At 41.2% G+C, this 13,838-nt stretch overlaps 1 pseudogene; it reads right to left on the bottom strand.

Annotated features, from left to right (window-relative positions):
- Window positions 1-1,655: 1,655 nt before the first annotated feature.
- LOC139416009 (lysM and putative peptidoglycan-binding domain-containing protein 4-like) lies at window positions 1,656-13,250 on the bottom strand (annotated as a pseudogene).
- Window positions 13,251-13,838: the final 588 nt, after the last annotated feature.

The raw sequence follows: 13,838 nt of genomic DNA, 5'->3' as shown, positions 1-13,838 counted from the left end.
GATTTAAATGGAACAAAGACAATAGCAATATCAGGCTACATTTTTCCAGGAGTAACATTAACTGATTGGCACAAAGAGTGAAAGCACCTGATTGAAATGGATTGTGACTACTAAATATAAATGGCAGCTTTGCTTTCTAGTGGGTGCTTATACAGTGCCTTTAGAAAGCATTCGCACCTCTCAACTTTTTCCACATTTGTTGTGTTACAGCTTGAATTTAAAATGGATTAAATTGAGATTTTTTCACTGGCCTACACACAATAACCCCTAATGTAAAGTGGAAAATGTTTTTCAAAATGTATGAATTAATAAAAAATGAAAAGCTGAAATGTCAAGTCAATAAGTATTCAACCACTTTATGGCAAGCCGAAATATACAGAAAAATATAAACGCAACATGCAACAATTTCAAAGATATTACAGTTACAGTTCATATAAGTCACAGATTCCTTAAAATAAGGTAGGGGCGTGAAACATAAATCTGATGTGACCACCATTTGCCTTATGCAGCACAACATCTCCTTGATTGAGTTGATCAGGCTGTTGATTGTGGCTTGTGGAATGTTATCCCACTCCTCTTCAATGGCTGTGGGAAGTTGCTGGATATTAGATCCAGAGTATCCTAAACATGCTCGATGGGTGAGTATGCAGGCCATGAAAGAACTGGCCTTTCAACTTCCAGGAATTATGTACAGATCCTTGCGGCATGGGGCCGTGCATTGTGCTGAAAGATGAGGTGATGACGGCTAATGAATGGCACGACAATGGGCCTCAGGATCTCGTCACGGTATCGCTGCATTCAAATTGCCATCAAAAAATGCAATTGTGTTTGTTGTCCGTAGCTTATGCCTGCCCATACCATAACCCCACCATGGGACACTCTGCTTATTACATTGACATCAGCAAACCGCTCGCCCACATGACACCATACATTTGGTCTCCGGATGAGAAGCCGGTTGGACGTACTGGCAAATTCTCTAAACCAACGTTGGAGGTGGCTTTGGTAGAGAAATTAACATTAAATAATGGTGGACATTCCTGCAGTCAGCATACCAATTGCACATTCCCTTAACTTCTGTGGCATTGTGTTGTGTGACAAAACTTACATTTTAGTGGCCTTTTGTCCCCAGCACAAGGTGCACTTGTGTAATGATCATGCTGTTTAATCAGCTTCTTGAGTTGCCACACCGGTCACGTGGATGGATTATCTTGGCATAGGTGAAATGCTCACTAACAGATGTAAACAAATTTGTGTAGAAACTTTCAGAGAAAAGCTTTTTGTGCATATGGAAAATTTCTGGGATCTTTTATTTCAGCTCATGAAACATGGGACCAACACTTTACATGTTGCGTTTATTTTTGTTCAGTGTATGTTCAGGAGTAGAAATTTGCTTAACGAGTCACAATAAGTTGCATAAACTCGATGTGTGCAATAGTGTTTAACACTTTTTTTAAATGACTACCTCATCGCTGTACCCCACACATACAAGTGTCTGTATGGTCCCTCAGTCAAGCATTGAATTTCAGACAGATTCTGTGTCTCTCGCTCTCACACACACACACACACACAGGAGGTTTTCCAATGCCTCGCATAGAAAACAAACATCTCTATAAAATGGCACTACATTTGGACATGAAGACTAACAAACACACAGATATTTTACAATCGGTTCAGAATGTTTAAGCAAGTCCGAAACTGAATATCCATATTCAATTGCAGTTGTAAGGTTGTCACACAGCAAACATGTTAAAATGTTTTCAAAATAATTAGCAAAGAAGAAGCGTTGACTGGATAAGTCAGACATCTAATAAGGCACACATCTGAAACCATGAAGTCCAATGTCTGTGGTAAAACACTTACAGAAATCCATACTACAACTTCAATCTTTTGTAAAGAAATGTTACACAACAACACTTATTTGATGACTTTTAAGCAGAACACTGGTTTGGTTCTTAAATTGACGTTAAGCATGAAGTCCATAGACATTCTTTCCCTGAACTATGTGTTTGGTTCGTTCAGACTGAGGGACATTTTCCTGGCTGCTAAAAGTGTTCCTAGGGCTTTCTGTGCCGAGGCCTGTCCCTGAGCTGTTTGAGGTCGCTACAGCAGCAGGCACTCCAGTGTCTTGTGTTTTGATATAAACAACATAAAAGACAGGCAGGATAATGCCTATCAGGAGCATGGCCACCACAGCGTTCCACCACTGGATGCCCCAGTCTGCTCCATAGCTGGTCAAGCGCTGGCCTCTGTAGCCCAAAATTTGTGGCCGCTCTGCGGCCTCTAAAAAGTCCTCATTCTGTGCATCTGTGGTTTGAATCAGTCTCTCGATGTCATGATCCACTTCCTTGAGGAAGTCAGTGTATTCCTGTAAATGTGGCCTACCAGATGAGCTGGCTGTAGGTCTGTCCTGTGGATTTTAGGTTCTGTGTTCTGTGTTAGTCAATAAGCTGTGTTTCTTCACAGGGATTTTGATTGATTTCAATGCAAACATATCCTGTTCCTGAATCAGGTTGTTCACCCTCTTTATGTCGGCCACCTGTTGAGAGGAAGAAGAGAGTCAATATTGGCATAATGTGAGCACACATTATCAGTAGCCTATGCAGACACATACAGGTAACTCAAAATAAAGAAAACACGAGTACATGAGGGAAACATCTGTGGAAGCAACTTCTTTCAAAATGTGGTTCCTGAATTAAGCAATTAACATTCCATCATGCTTAGGGTCATGTATAAAATGCCCAGTTGCCCATTATTTTGGCTTCCAGGGCTAGAAGAGATTTCAATGACTTTGAGTGGTAGTGGGAGCTTAAAGGGTGTGTGTGTGTGGTCCCCAATTCAAATGTTAAAGATAGAAGTCCATCAGTCCACGGACCCCGAACCAAACCAAATGTAGCATGCATTGAATCACCGGTTCACATTTTTTTTTGGGGGGGCTCATATTACATTATTTTTACCTTCCAAAAACAGGCCTACCTCTCATCTTTTGTCAACTGATGCATCCTCTCCTTCAGTGTCAAACTGCATATAATGGTGTTGACATTGAGCTACAAGTCATTTTGCATGCCCCAGGCAATATCAGTAGCCTATTCAAACTGAGCACTGTGCCCAGTTTCGAGCGCTTACCAACTCAATGTAGGCTTACGTGATGTTAAGCATTATTAGCCGAGTGCCAACTAAGGATATTAACGGTTAGCCGGTCATGCGTATCAGTCTATAGGTTAATTTGCATAATTTAGTGGAATTAAAATTGGTTTAAGAATTTAACAAATCTCAGTCATGAAACAGGAACAGTGTCTTGGTCGAACGTAAATATTATTTTGACTTTGTTAACAAGTTAATGGGGGTTGGTTAGTCTGCAACAATTGATAGGTTGTCACTAGGGATGCAAATGTCTATGTAATTTATTGTTATCTATACGCTGTTGAAAATTGTGTTTTACTGAAATAAAAGTAAGCTACTGGAGACAACTCTTCTGGCGATACCTGCTGAACATGGCTTACAATAGATTTATTTTGATTGTTCCAGTTCACCATCAGAAATAGTTTTGCTTTAAACAATCAGTGTATATGCCTATTTTTAGATATGAAATTATCAGCACTACCCTGTATAACGAGTACAGCAATCCCTTTTGTGAGGTGCAGTGCATGGCCGAAATGAGAGGAAATCACTAAAAACTTCAGAACCGTAAAAACTATTCTGAGATGGTTTGAAATCTAAAGGTGTGCTATAATATGCTGTTCATCGACTACAGCTCAGCATTTAACACCATAGTACCCTCCAAACTCGTCATTAAGGCCCTGGGTCTCGACCCCACCCTGTGATACTGGGTCCTGGACTTCCTGACGGGCCGCCCCCAGGAGGTGAGGGGGCGGCCCTCCTGTACTCCCACGACTGCGTGGCCATGCACGCCTCCAACTCAATCATCAAGTTTGCAGACGACATTAGTGGTAGGCTTGATTACCAACAACGACGAGACGGCCTACAGGGAGGAGGTGAGGGCCCTCGGAGTGTGGTGTCAGGAAAATAACCTCACACTCAATGTCTATAAAACAAAGGAGATGATCGTGGACTTCTGGAACAGCAGAGGGAGCACCCCCCTATCCACATCGACGGGACAGTAGTGGAGAAGGTGGAAAGTTTTCAAGTTCCTCTGGCGTACACATCACAGACAAACTGAAAATGGTCCACCCACACAGACAGCGTGGCGAAGAAGGCACAGCAGCGCCTCTTCAACCTCAGGAGGCTGAAGAAATTCGGCTTGTCAACCAAAAACACTCAAACTTTTACAGATGCACAATCGAAAGCATCCTGTCGGGCTGTATCACCACCTGGTACGGCAACTGCTCCGCCCACAACCGTAAGGCTCTCCAGAGGGTAGTGAGTAGAGGTCGACCGATTTAATCAGAATGTCCGATTACAAGTTTTCATAACAATCGGAAATCTGTAATTTTGGACGCCGATTGACGATTATTATTATATATTTTTTTACACCTTTATTTAATCTTTATTTAACTAGGCAAGTCGGTTAAGAACAAATTCTTATTTTCAATGACGGCTTAGGTGGGTTAACTGCCTTGTTCAGGGGCAGAACGACAGATTTTTACCTTGTCAGCTCAGGGATTCAATCTTGCAACCTTACGGTTAACTAGTCCAACGCTCTAACCACCTGCCTCACGAGGAGCCCGCCTATTACGCAAATGCAGTAAGAAGCCAAGGTAAGTTGCTAGCTAGTTATAACTACACATGGTTGATGATATTACAAGTTTATCTAGCGTGTCCTGTGTTGTATATAATCGATGCAGTGCGCATTCGCGAAAAAGGACTGTCGTTGCTCCAACGTGTACCTAACCATAAACACCAATGCCTTTCTTAAAATCAAGATAGTAGCTACTACAACAATTGGATACCACGAAAATGGGGAGAAAAAAAAGAAAAAGAAAAAAAAGAAATCCAGGCTAGCAGGCAATATTAACCAGGTGAAAGTGTGTCACTTCTCTTGCGTTCATTGCACGCAGAGTCAGGGTATATGCAACAGTTTGGGCCACCTGGCTCATTGCGAACTAATTTGCCAGAATTGTACGTAATTATGACATAACATTGAAGGTTGTGCAATGTAACAGGAATATTTAGACTGATGGATGCCACCCATTAGATAAAATACCGAACGGTTCCATATTTCACTGAAATAACAAATGTTTTGTTTTTGAAATGATAGTTTCTAGATTCGACCATATTAATGACCTAAGGCTCGCATTTCTGTGTGTTATTATGTTATAATTAAGTCTAGGATTTGATAGAGCAGTCAGACTGAGCGATGGTAGGCACCAGCATGCTCATAAGCATTCATTCAAACAGCACTTTTGTGCGTTTTGCCAGCAGCTCTGCTGTTTATGACTTCAAGCCTATCAACTCCCGAGATTAGGCTGGTGTAACGATGTGGTGTGAAATGGCTTGCTAGTTAGCGGGTTGCGCGCTAATACCGTTTCAAACGTCACTCGCTCCGAGACTTGGGAGTAGTTGTTCCCCTTGCTCTGCATGGGTAACGCTGCTTCGAGGGTGGCTTTTGTCGTGTTCCTGGTTCGAGCCCAGGGAGGAGCGAGGAGAGGTACAGAAGCTATACTGTTACACTGGCAATACTAAAGTGCCTATAAGAACATCCATTAGTCAAAGGTATGAGTATGATTGATTTTTAATTACTTAAAAATCATACAATGTGATTTTCTGGATTTTTGTATTAGATTCCGTCTTTCACAGTTGAAGTGTGCCTATGATAACAATTATAGACCTCTACATGCTTTGTAAGTAGGAAAACCTGCAAAATCAGCAGTGTATCAAATACTTGTTCTCCCCACTGTATATACTGTACTCTATACCATCTACTGCATCTTGCCTATGCTGTTCGGCCATTGCTCATTCATATATTTTTATGTACATATTCTTATTCATTCCTTTACACTTGTGTGTATAAGGTAGTTGTTGTGAAATTGTTAGATTAGATGTTAGATATTACTGCATGGTCATTAGCATAAGCATTGCGCTACATTCGCATTAACATCTGCTAACCATGTGTATGTGACAAATAACATTTGATTTGATATAGCACTATAGGCTATTCATTGGCTATGTCATAGCTCATTTGTAAAAATATTGATACATTACTAGCGCTAACACTTAATCTGCCTACATAGTACATACACATACAGTATATCACAAAAGTGAGTGCACCCCTCACATTATGTAAATATTTGAGTATATCTTTTCAGGTGACAACACTGAAGAAATGACACTTTGCTACAATGTAAAGTAGTGAGTGTGCAGCTTGTATAACAGTGTAAATTTGCTGCCCCCTCAAAATAACTGAACACACAGCCATTAATGTCTAAACTGCTGGCAACAAAAGTGAGTACACCACTAAGTGAAAATGTCCAAATTGGGCCCAAAGTGTCAATATTTTGTGTGGCCACCATCATTTTCCAGCACAGCCTTAACCCTCTTGGGCATGGAGTTCACCAGAGCTTCACAGGTTGCCACTGACGACATCACGGAGCTGGTGGATGTTAGAGACCTTGCACTCCTCCACCTTCCGTTTGAGGATGCCCCACAGATGCTCAATAGGGTTTAGGTCTGGAGACATGCTTGGCCTCAGCTTCTTTAGCAAGACAGTGGTCGTCTTGGAGGCGTTTTTGGGATCGTTATCATGTTGGAATACTGCCATGCGGCCCAGTCTCCAAAGGAAGGGGATCATGCTCTGCTTCAGTATGTCACAGTACATGTTGGCATTCATGGTTCCCTCAATGAACTATAGCTCCCCAGTGCCGGCAGCACTCATGCAGCCTCAGACCATGACACTCCCACCACCATGCTTGACTGTAGGCAAGACAAACTTGTCTTTGTACTCCTCACCTGGTTGCCGCCACACACGCTTGACACCATCTGAACCAAATAAGTTACTCTTGGTCTCATCAGACCACAGGACATGGTTCCAGTAATCCATGTCCTTAATCTGCTTGTCTTCAGCAAACTGTTTGTGGGCTTTCTTGTGCATCATCTTTAGAAGAGGCTTCCTTTCTGGGACGACAGCCATGCAGACCAAATTGATGCAGTGTATGGCGTATGGTCTGAGCACTGACAGGCTTACCCCCCACCCCTTCAACCTCTGCAGCAATGCTGGCAGCACTCATACGTCTATTTCCCAAAGATAACATCAGGATATGACGCTGAGCACGTGCACTCAACTTCTTTGGTCGACCATGGCGAGGCCTGTTCTGAGTGGAACCTGTCCAGTTAAACCGCTGTATGGTCTTGGCCAGTTTCAGGGTCTTGGCTGCAGCTCAGTTTCAGGGTCTTGGCAATCTTCTTATAGCCCAGGCCATCTTTATGTAGAGCAACAATTCTTTTTTTAAGATCCTCAGAGTTCTTTGCCATGAGGTGCCATGTTGAACTTCCAGTGACCAGTCAGTATGAGGGAGTGTGAGAGCGATGACACCAAATTTAACACACCTGCTCCCCATTCACACCCGAGACCTTGTAACACTAACGAGTCACATGACACCGGGGAGGGAAAATGGCTAATTGGGCCTAATTTTGTTGCCAGCGGTTTAGACATTAATGGCTGTGTGTTGAGTTATTTTGAAGGGACAGCAACTTTACACTGTTATACAAGCTGCACACTCACTACTTTACATTGTAGCAAGGTGTCATTTCTTCAGTGTTGTCACATGAAAAGATATACTCAAATATTTACAAAAATGTGAGGGGTGTACTCACTTTTGTGATATACTGTACATCATTTACATTCACACACACTGATCCAGCTCAGAGGCCTAGCTCATGAACTCCATCAGCAGAAGACTTGAATTTACAATGGAAAATATGTATATACGCAAATGTTAATGCATCGAATCGATTTGTTCTCTAATCTAACCAAATTGCATCGAATTGTTTCAAGCTAAAACGTTTTGTTCCTTTATTGTAGCCAATGTATCTACATAGATGCATATTGAATTGTCTTTAAAGGGAAAGATGCACATCACTATTGTGTGCGTCTCAGTCATAAAATCTCAACCCAATTGAAAACTTATGGGAGATTCAGGAGCAGCACCTGACACCGCATTTTCCACCACCATCAACAAAACACCAGATTATAGAATTTTCTGTGGAAGAATGGTGTTGCATCCCTCCAATAGAGTTCTAGACACTTGTAGAATATTTTCCAAGGCACATTGAAGCTGTTCTGGCAACTCGTGGTGGCCCAATTCCCTATTAAGACACTTTATGCTGGTGTTCCCTTTATTTTGTCAGTTACCTATATGTACAGTGTCTGACGTTAAGTGTACTGTACAGTACACTATGTACAGTTTGCTGACAGCAAATAAATGGGCTCAAGGACTTACCTTGCAGCCATATTGCAGAGCAAGTTTGTTGAGGTTGTCCCCAACCAATACATCCCGCTCTAGCAGCAGGAGGCTGCCCAGTCTGTCCTGGTCCGGCTCTTGCCGCCCCCGGGGCCTAAGCGCCATCACATTGAACTCTTCATCCTCTGAAGAGCCTGCAGAGTCATTTGGCTGGCCGTTCCTGAACATGTACACCTGGCCATCTACACTAGCATGGACATCCACTGGGGCCTGGAAGGCCCGGGGAACAAGGTCTCCTCTCCGCATCACAACTAGCTACTTTAGGTGGAAAGAAGACACAAAATTATCAAGTGTGATAAGGGTTTTATAATAAGTAGCTTGCTATGTAAACTGAATACATAAATACCTCTGAGACTGTTTCTATAGCTAGTGCACAGACAATCACAAGTACCTTTTTTGTTCTTGATTCAGGAAAAATGTTATCCTTTAAAATGTCAGTGCCCAGTTGCATGTGGTTCTACAAAAAACAGAAAACTCAGAAAGATATTAAATCCATGTTTTGTACCACGTGAGGAGGTTCCTCGCCATCTTAGCTGCCGCACATCTAGCATTTCCCAACATCTTTTCAGGAACTAGTCGTTTCCATGAGACGCAGCAACGTGAAGATGACAGCACGTCACATTGCGACCACTCCAAAAACCTTTTTGTTTTCATTTTTTATTTAGTACAAAAAGTTGTCACCTAATGTCATGTCTTTTTGTCCCTTTAAAAAACATTTTTGGAGTGCTGCCATTTCCCAATGTTTCTTGAACTTGGGATTTAATTTGAAGTTAATGTCATATGGCAGAGCACCCAGCTATTAAAATGAGGCCACGCCCATGTTACCCACTCAACTCAAAGATATTAAATCCATGTGTTCTCTGGTTTTTGTAGAACCACCTGCAACTGGACACCGACATATTAGATAACACTTTTCCCCGAATCAAGAAAGTATCTCCAAGAGCAGGTTAGTTTAAAAATATATGGTGGTGTTTTGTATAAGCTACACTGTAAAGTTAAGTGTGGAAACATTGCTAGCTAGTTATTGCATAACCCATTCATAGACGCTAACTGCTTTAGTGTCCTTTGACGTATCTTCTGTTGAATTCCACCTTGTAGTGCAGTCTTGTTTAGGCCTCAGCTCAGGCATCCCCATCTGGCGTTGTGTAGACTTTAGTTTTTCAGCACCTACTGTGCTCCTGTGGAAGCATTCCACAGCTGCTTTCACTTTGTCCAGTGGGCTTCATCAACTTCAGATCATCTCTTACAATCAGGTTGATTGTGTGGGCAAGACATGGATGATGGGTCCATTTTAAAATGTTCATGGCTTTGGTTATGTTAGCTGCATTGTCGTTAACACAACAGACTACTTTTCCATCTACTTGTCATTTTCTGGCCACTCAACAGTTCCTCTGCCAAGTTATCTGAGGTGTCTGTCGCTGAACTCAAAGCAGTCCAGAAGACAGTTAGACATTGAAAAATCTTCAATGAAGTGACATGTAACAAGTGGTTACCCTTGATGTCCAGCAGTCAGTGGTAAGGCTAACTGCAGTAGCTTTTTGGACTCTTTCCCGCACTGAATCCTGTGTGCTCTTGTACAGTCGTGGAATAAGTGACTTTGAAAGGGTTTTCCTGCTGGTAATTGCATACGTTGGATTTAGAGTATTGCTACAATTTCTAAAACCTCTATCCTCCACAATCGAAACAATTTGCTACAGACAGACTTTGGCATAAAGTGGTCCATAGAAGACTGCATTGTTGTGGGTCGCGGAGTAGGCCTACTTGACTGAGTGGATACGCTGGGTCCACCACTATCACTAGCAGGCCCGCTAGTTTCTCAAAGCTCCGCTACAGCTAGCTTCACAGTTGGGTGCACAGTTCGCATATGCCGGTGTAGGTTGTGCATAGAACCGGCTTTATATGAGATTTTGTTTTGGCAAATTCTACGCTGTGCTCTAACATCTACATTATTAAAATGCATCCAAATGCTACTGTGCTTCAGACTAATTTTCCAGCTGTTGTTTTCACAGCTGTCCTTCCTCTCTCTACTCGGCTGCTAAGTGTGTGACATGAGTGAGTTGGCTCGGCCCTACCATTGTCATTGTTTGACACTGTGTCTGATTGACAGGAACAGGTGAGAAGTGTGAGAAGACAGCCAGAACGAATGTGTGCGCTTGAGAATTGGGCAATTTTTTTAGTTATTTGAATTAGTTAATTCTATTCATATCTTAATTGTTTTATATATGTTTATAAATAGATTTGGCTCTTCTGATATGCGAGCCGGCTCCTAAAGTTCACCTAGAGCCGACTCGTTCGCGAACGACCCATCACTAATAACTGGAGAGGAAGTGTAGTTCGTCAACTGGATGCACACAGAGCTTGTGGATTTGTGCAAAACTACTACAGTAAGTATCTTTATTTGAAAAAAAATATTGCTGACATGACAGATAAGCGGCACATCAGCATATGTTTCGAAAACAATGATTAGACGTTTCTAAACCTTTTAAACACAACTTTGAAATTGTAGTTCACACCGAGTCAACCGTGGGCGAATGTAACCGCTAAAACTATACTATGTAAAGTTAAGGGTTTTTGAGAGCTGGCTAGTTATCACATTCAATTTACCTAGTCAGACCATGCAAAGTTGCATGCATGCAACAGACAGTCCTGAAACTAGCCTAGATGTGTTATGAATTAGCTGAGAAATCTCAACTCCAGGTACAGTCGGGCAAAGAAGTATTTAGTCAGCCACCAATTGTGCAAGTACCTCCCACTTAAAAAGATGAGAGAGGACTGTCTGTTGCTTTTCATCATAGGTACACTTCAACTATGACAGACAAATTGAGGTTAAAAAAATCCATAAAATCACATTGTAGGATTTTTTATGAATTTATTTGCAAATTATGGTGGAAAATAAGTATTTGGTCACCTACAAACAAGCAAGATTTCTGTCTCTCACAGACCTGTAACTTCTTATTTAAGAGACACCTCTGTCCTCCACTCGTTACCTGTATTAATGGCACCTGTTTGAACTTGTTATCAGTATAAAAGACACCTGACCACAACCTCAAACAGTCACACTCCAACCTCCACTATGGCCAAGACGAAATAGCTGTCAAAGGACACCAGAAACAAAAATGTTTAGACCTGCACCAGACTGGGAAGACTGAATCTGCAATAGGTAAGCAGATTGGTTTGAAGAAATCAACTGTGGGAGCAATTATTAGGAAATGGAAGACATACAAGACCACTGATAATCTCCCTCGATTTGGGGATCCACGCAAGATCTCACCCCGTGGGGTCAAAATGATCACAAGAACGGTGAGCAAAAATCCCAGAACCACACAGGGGGACCTAGTGAATGACCTGCAGAGAGCTGGGACCAAAGTAACAAAGCCTACCATCAGTAACACACTACGCCGCCAGGGACTCCCCCTGCTTAAGCCAGTACATGTCCAGGCCCGTCTGAAGTTTGCTAGAGAGCATTTGGATGATCCAGAAGAAGATTGGGAGAATGTCATATGGTCAGATGAAACCAAAATATAACTTTTTGGTAAAAACTCAACTCGTCGTGTTTGGAGGACAAAGAATGCTGAGTTGCATCCAAAGAACACCATATCTACTGTGAAGCATGGGGGTGGAAACATCATGCTTTGGGGCTCTTTTTCTGTAAAGGGACCAGGACGACTGATCCGTGTAAAGGAAAGAATGAATGGGGCCATGTACCGTGAGATTTTGAGTGAAAACCTCCTTCCATCAGCAAGGGCATTGAAGATGAAACGTGGCTGGGTCTTTCAGCATGACAATGATCCCAAATATACCGCCCGGGCAACGAAGGAGTGGCTTTGTAAGAAGCATTTCAAGGTCCTGGAGTGGCCTAGCCAGTCTCCAGATCTCAACCCAATAGAAAATCTTTGGAGGGAGATGAAAGTCTGTGTTGCCCAGCAACAGCCCCAAAACATCACTGCTCTAGAGGAGATCTGCATGGAGGAATGGGCATAAATACCAGCAACAGTGTGAAAACTTTGTGAAGACTTACAGAAAACGTTTGACCTCTGTCATTGCCAACAAATGGTATATAACAAAGTATTGAGATAAACTTTTGTTATTGACCAAATACTTATTTTCCACTATAATTTGCAAATAAATTCATTAAAAATCCTACAATGTGATTTTCTGGATTTTTTTTCTCATTGTCTGTCATAGTTGAAGTGTACCTATGATGAAAATTACAGGCCTCTCATCTTTTTAAGTGGGAGAACTTGCACAATTGGTGGCTGACTAAATACTTTTTTGCCCCACTGAAAGATACATAACTAGATGTGAGATGTGTCACCTAGCTTCTGTACCTACTAGTTATACATGTGACTAGCTAACGTTAGCAACAGGTCAGACATGAAGTTTCATAAAAACTATGATAATCGCTTGCAAACTACTATACATACTATCAAAACGAAAACAGATTAACAAAATAACCAGCAAGTTACGTGGCGACTGGTACGTAGCTAGTAACAGCTAGCTGTTTAAGTTCGCTAACAGGCCGAATATATTATGAACTTGCACACTTAACGTTACTTGCTTCACTCACGGACTGTGGACGTGACATTATAGTAAGCCTACATTACCTTAGACATTACAGTAGCTAGCTTGAACCAACTGTTTATCAATCAATCAAAAAAAAAAAAATGAACAAAAGACGTTTATTCATTTCAAATCAGATTGGCTAATAAAGTTTGAGCTTGCCACTCACCTTAAAAGTAACTCGTCCAGTTTTCCCATAGTGTCAAATCCCCCGCAATTCTCACTTTTTACAGAGCTGCAAATACGGGACTCTCCTTTCAGCTTTGGAAAATCCAGTCTAAGGCATAGTTTTTCTTCTTCGTGTAGTTTTCCGGCAGACTAAATTCTTTGGTCGTTTTTCTTCTTCGATGAGATTTAACGGCGGTTGGCATCCAATAAATGTTGAGTTACCGCCACCTACTAGAATGGAGTACAACTCCCTTATACTTTGCTTGAATTTTTTAAATTAAATTAACTACAATCTAAAACTACACTCACAAAATATATATATATATATATATATAAATTGATGTTGTGGTGGCAGGTGCAGAGAGGTGTTTGGGTGTGCTAGACCTGACGTCAGAGTTACAGGGTGTTTTGAGTGGTGGTGTCCCATCCTTTCAAGGCTGCTGGCCTGAAGTAGGACTAAATAGTGGAGTATAGTGTTTATTTTATATATATATAACAGCCTTGAAATAGTGGAGTATAGTGTTTATTTATATATATATATATATATATATATATACATATATACATATATATATATATATATATATATATATATACATATATATATATATATATGTATATATATATATATATACATATATATATATATATATATATATATATATATACACATATGTATATATATATACATATATA

This window comes from Oncorhynchus clarkii, chromosome 1 (assembly GCF_045791955.1).
Source record: "Oncorhynchus clarkii lewisi isolate Uvic-CL-2024 chromosome 1, UVic_Ocla_1.0, whole genome shotgun sequence".
NCBI lineage: Eukaryota > Metazoa > Chordata > Actinopteri > Salmoniformes > Salmonidae > Oncorhynchus > Oncorhynchus clarkii.
The sequence above is the reverse complement of the archived record's forward strand: the minus strand, read 5'-3'. Positions and strand labels throughout refer to the sequence as shown.